At 43.2% G+C, this 5,791-nt stretch overlaps 1 long non-coding RNA gene across 1 annotated transcript; it reads left to right on the top strand.

Moving 5' to 3' along the window:
* The first annotated feature begins 255 nt into the window (after nt 1-255).
* On the top strand, nt 256-2,197 carry LOC145716682 (uncharacterized). The gene is made up of 3 exons (XR_014139478.1): nt 256-344; nt 1,543-1,646; nt 2,065-2,197. It is a non-coding gene; the product is annotated as an uncharacterized LOC145716682 (long non-coding RNA).
* The last annotated feature ends 3,594 nt before the right edge of the window (nt 2,198-5,791 follow it).

Here is a 5,791-nt window from a genome sequence, read left to right as displayed (position 1 = left end):
TGGACAGCAGGGTGTCTGGATTCTGGGCTCCATCCTACCATGCACAGGACAGCCCCACAGTAAAGAAGTATCCAGGCAGAGGTCATGAGTGCTGGGAATGAGAAGCCAGGATATGGGGTACGTTGGTGTGCTAGTCATTGACTTGCTCAGTTAATGTAATGTCACCGGAAGTGATGTGCGGCACTTCTAGGTGAAAACTTTTAAAGCCAGTGCACGATATCATGTTTCCTTTTTTCTACTTCAGCCATCTTGGAAATCTTGGAAACACAAAGATGGAGTCTCTCTCAGCCTGTCTCTTTCTATGAGGATAAAGCAGAAAGAGCTCTTCAGATGACCAATGACAGGTAAGCAGGCTGAGCAACCAATATTCTTTGTAGTTTTAAGCTTCTAGGATTTGGAGTTGATTCCACAGCATGACTCAGATTACCCCGACTGATTAGCTGCCATCTTAATGGTAGCACATATCTCCCCCATGTGTCATGTAACCTGACTTTGGCCCTTCTACTGAGTTCCCAGGTTCCTCCTCAGGTGGATGGTTTCCTGTGCCCCTCCCACGAGGCCTGATCACTTTTCTTATGTTAGGAGTTTTGCTTTGCCACTGAGCTAAACATCTAGATTTCCGTGACGATGGACTTGTTTCCCATTTTATGTCACGACAAACCCCTGACATAAGTTGTATAGTATTTGTTGCCATAACAACCATGCAACTCAGATTTTCCAAGTTAACACACACATACTTGCTGTTCTTACTACACCTCAACCAGCTCTGGTGAGGTCAGAATTATTAACATACTGATACCTCGATTACATGAACTTTAAATCCCAAGAGGTATGGGCAGGCTTTAGTCATAGTATTCTACTTTATTCATAAATCTCAATGCTTAAGAAATCTAAGTGTTCTGGTTTTACAATTTGTAGACCTTATTTCATAGGTCAAATTACTCTGCTTTGTGATGAATTGGAGTTTCTCCCAGTGTGGATTGATACAGAATGAATTTATGGCACTAACAGTGTAATGAATAATCCACTCCAAAATGTATTGTTTTCACTAACAAAAAATCTAGATACTCAGTGTGAAGTAGGTCTAGATTATAGAGTTGGAGCCAAGCAAATAAACAAGTGCTCACAAAATCCAGTAGCCATGAAAAGACAGTAAAAGCAACAGGTCATGATGACTACTTCTCTCCAAGAAAGACTTTCTGTCACGAGCATCTCTTTATGATCTTTAAAATGCCAGTCTGCTCCTCCTCTCCACCCTTACGCAATCTTCTCCTGCTATTCTCCTAGTTTGAAATGCCCTCCTATCTCCTTTCCTCTCACCCAAATCCAATAAACCTCTTCCTAATGTCAAGTTCAAGTTTCTCCTCTTCTCTGAAGTATTCCAAGCCAATACTACTTTCTTTCCTTTCATAGCATTTATAGTTTGGCAATGCATTTTAATACTGGACCGTAAGTCCTTCACGGGCAAAGATCTTGTTGTACAGACCTTGAATTTCCACACAGCAAAGTAACGTAAATCTTTTCATTCATTCATTCACTCAGCAGATTGAGCATCTCTAACCTGAGTTAGATCCAGAATTACAAAAACTCTGACCTGGAGGAGCTCATGGTTTGATGTTTGATGGGGCTAATAGCTATGGAAACAGGTAAATACATTATGATAACTATCTAGAAGCGATAGGACTGAGTGCTGTGGGCTGTCTGAATCTTATTTGTGCTCTAAGAATGGTTCTGTTGAATCAAAGTGGGATTAGCATAAAAGGTATGGGACAAACAGGGAAGACTGCCAGACTGGTAACCAGGTCCAGAAGCCAGAAAGCAAGATCTGATGGAAATTCAATACCAAGAGGCAAGAAGCCATTGTCAAAAGACATAGAAAGTGGAGGAAATGCACCAGTACGTAAAGTTAAGTGGGGAGCTGTTCTGGAAAATCACCTATACCTATTCCGGTTATTATGGCTGCATAAACAAATGACCCCTAAATTTAGTGGCTTTAGACAAGAACAACTTTAATTTTGCTCATGAATCTACAGTTTTTTAAAAGATTTTATTTATTCATTTCAGAGAGAGAGAACACAAACGGGTGTAGGGGCAAAGGGAGAAGGAGAAAGAGAATCCCAAGCAGACTCTGCACTGAGCATGGAGCCCACGGTGGAGCTGGATCCCATATCCCCGAGATCATGACCCAAGCTGAAACCAAGAGTTGGACGTTCAACCGACTGAGTCACCCAGGCATCCCATGAATCTACAGTTTGGACATGGCTCAATGGGGATAGCTTATTTCTGCTCTACTCAGCATCATTTGAGGGGGCTCAATCTCTGGGAACTGGAATCATCTGAAGGCTCATTTACAAGTCTGGTGGTTGATTCTGGGAAGATGCAAATGGCTGGGGTCTGAAGCAGTGGGGGCTCCTCGGTCTCTCCGTCTGTTTCCATGTGGCCTTTCCATTGGGTGTCTCCAACATGGCAACTTCAGCATGGCCAGCAGTACTGGCTTCCTGTGGCTGCACAGCAAATTACGTCCAACTTAGTAACTTCAACACGCACCTTTATCTCACAGTTCCTGATGGGTCTGCATGGCTTAACTGGGTCCTCTGCTTAGGGTCTCACAGGGCTGCAATTAAGATGTTGGCCGGGCTGCGCTCACATCTGGAGACTCAACTGGGAGAAGTATGCACATAAGCTCATCCAGGTAATTTGGCAGAATTTATTTCCTTGCGCTATCTGACTGAAAGTCCTGGCTTCTGGCTGGTTGTCAGCTGGAGGCCGTCTTCAGCTCCTGCCCAGATTCAGAGGGAAGGAGAATAGACCCTGTAACTCAATGGAAGCAGTATCTGTGGCCTTTTGAGAAAAGCACGTGGGAATGGGTATCTGTGACGTGGCTGTTTTGAGGAAATACACTTTGCCACACTGCTTGCCTGCTGGCCACAATAATTCATGTGCCATCCCCATGCAAAATACATTTATTTCTTCTGTTCCAGGCTTTGATTTGTTTTACCAAGAGATGGCATGAGGGAGTACTGCTTCATGTTAACAGCCAAGTGGGAAACGCATTAGGAGCATAATCTGGGAGAAAACCTTGCAAACAGGGAGCTTTTCATCTGAGCTGAATTTTGAAGTGGGAATTGGTTGCTGCTATATAGGAGCTCGTTAAATGATATCCCTTTGGCCCTGAGCCTGTAGGGTCTGGTACAGCTTTCTGCTTTGTGTATGTCTGGTTCATCTCCCTGACAAAACCTTAACTTTTAGAGAAGAGAGACGTTGTATTTCATGTCTTCTATATTCCTTGAGTATTGCTAGTCCCCACAGAGGATTCCGCTCATTCCTTCCAAATACCTGAATTCCTAAGGCCCCTGTGTGTAAATGATCCACAGTTCTTGGAAAAGTCTAACCTGAAAAGGTGTCTATCAATCTATGACAACATCCCTTTATGTCAAGACACACAGTATGATTTTGAGAAGGCGGCTGGATGTCTAATGAAATTTCTTCCTTTCAGGAACCTGTCTTCACGAGGAGTGGGAGGAAGAAGTCAGGAGACACAGGCTGAGGTACTCGGCTGTGCTCACCGATGTGCGGATAGCTCTGTGGAAGGTTTGGTCTTAGAAAATGTCTTCAAGGGCCTCCCTCTACCTGCCTCACCCTCAGCAGAAGTTGTTTAAGGAGTTGAACTGGTGAGGTGGATCAAAGAGCAATTCCATGTCCTCGTTGTTTGGAAACATCTATAAAGGGATGTCCCTGAGCTGTGTTTTCAAATATTTGTAAGTCAAAGCTAAGTCTGAGCAAAGCTTTGATACAAAGGTTTTTCCCAATGCATTCTGTCTTCCCATTTGTGCTGTGTTTTTTCCAAATTTACCTCCCTCTAGCACCATTCCAAAATTCCCTCTTGTATTTAACCATAGGTTCTTCTCCTTCATCCTCTTAAATAAATACAATTGGCAGTAAGGAAAGAAACTGAAATCTATTCACGTGAATGTATGAATGACTGGTAGTCGCTCAAAGCTACATTCTCAAACTTGACAGTATCTGAGAATCTCCTAGGCAGCTTGGTAAAAATGCAGATCCCTGGCCCTACCCGAGGACCCTCAATGAGAGTCTGTGCATGAAGGGGCCCAGCAGCAGCTTCTCATGCTCCTGTAGGGAATTTTCTTTTCCTTTCTCCACATTCCAAGTTTGCCTTTGAGAAGAACAGCAAACAAAGGGTAGGACTAATTTATGAGGATTTTTCCTGCTCTAGCATCTATGATTCTATGAATTATATCTGCCGACAGTTCCCAAACGTTCAGAGCCTCCCTGCAAGATTGGATTTTCCTCTTGAAACCAAGCTCAGCAGCCACATATGCGTTCTAATTTTCCAGGTTCCGTTCCCCGTGGAAACACTTCTGATTAAACGCAATTCCCAATTCAAATTAAAACGTAGCATTAGGGATTGAAATAAAAACTAAAGAGGATCCCAAATTTGCTAATTTTTCCATTGTAGCTTTGCTAAGAGCACCCTTCACCAACTCATCTCACAAGAGGGGAATCTGAACACCAAACCTCAGGTGCTGAAAATGCCTTTCACTGCCCTCTGGGTAAGCTTGTGTGCCATCCCCTGGGGACGTGAATCTCGTGGGCACCACTGACTTCGGTGTGTCTGATTATTCCCTGTTGTCCTGTGGTAGCAAACACTCACTCATTTATTCATTGTGCCAACTCTTCAACGGATGCTGAAAGGAAGGGTGGAAAATAAAATAGGTCTTTGTCTTCAGGAGTTTATACTTGCTCCATCCATAAGGCTAGAGGGTGTGGTCAGGGACCCACTCCCTTCATCATAGCTCAAAACGGATGACTAAGGAGAAAGGAAAACTAGGTTCAAGAATTTATGGATTGGATGGATCAGTAGACCAAAATGGATGCGAGTGGCAATCCCATCATTCCGCTGGTGAGGGATCAGACTCAGAGAGATGAAGTGACTTGCCCAACGTCATACAGCCCGTCTCTTTTCTCCTAACCCATAACTCTTTCTGCTATAGCAACAATCAAGCTGAGAAAGCCAGTACTTGGCTTATACTTACTAGTCTTTTTCATCAAAATCTTCCTGGTTATCCATGGGGCGCCTGTGTGGTTTAGTCAGTTAAGCATCAGACTCTTGGTTCCGACTCAGGTCATTATCTCAGGGTTTTGATATCAAGCCCCACATCGGACTCAGGGCTGGGTGTGGAGCCTGCTCAAGATTCTCCCTCTCCCTCTGCCCCTCATCCCCCACCTGTGCCCATGCACTCTCTCTCTCTCTCTAAAAACAAAAAAAATCTTCCTGGTTATCCAAATGGAAAAATGGCTGTCTCTTTCTTTGGTAAACATTTCTTCTTTTTTTTTTTTTTTTAACTTTACATTATATTTATTGCACCTCAATAAAAATATTTAACCGAAAAAGAGAAAATACAAAGAAATGAGCAGAGGACAATTTAGTCTTCTCATTTGTACTCTTCTATTTTGATTCTACTATCTTGTCCCACTCATTTCACCTGAAACAACTTTGATCAGATAAAATGTTTCTTTGGTAAACATTTCCATCACATTTTTTTTTTTGGTAGGCAATGTAGGGGGAAAGTAGTAATCATTACCAACCATGAAACTTTAGAATTTAAGAACCCTTCCAGATTATCTCTTCCAACCACTCCCTTTCCAGATCCAGAACACGAAGACCAGAGGGCTGGAGCCCAGGCTCACATGGCTAGGTGGGAAGGGAAGAGGGACACTGGAATCCAGGAAATCATGAGTCCAAGTTCATGACACGTCCTCTCTGCTGTAT

Source organism: Leptonychotes weddellii, chromosome 13 (genome assembly GCF_054177405.1).
Source record: "Leptonychotes weddellii isolate Sample4059 chromosome 13, ASM5417740v2, whole genome shotgun sequence".
NCBI lineage: Eukaryota > Metazoa > Chordata > Mammalia > Carnivora > Phocidae > Leptonychotes > Leptonychotes weddellii.
Note: the sequence above shows the minus strand (reverse complement) of the source record. Positions and strands in the feature narration are given on the sequence as shown.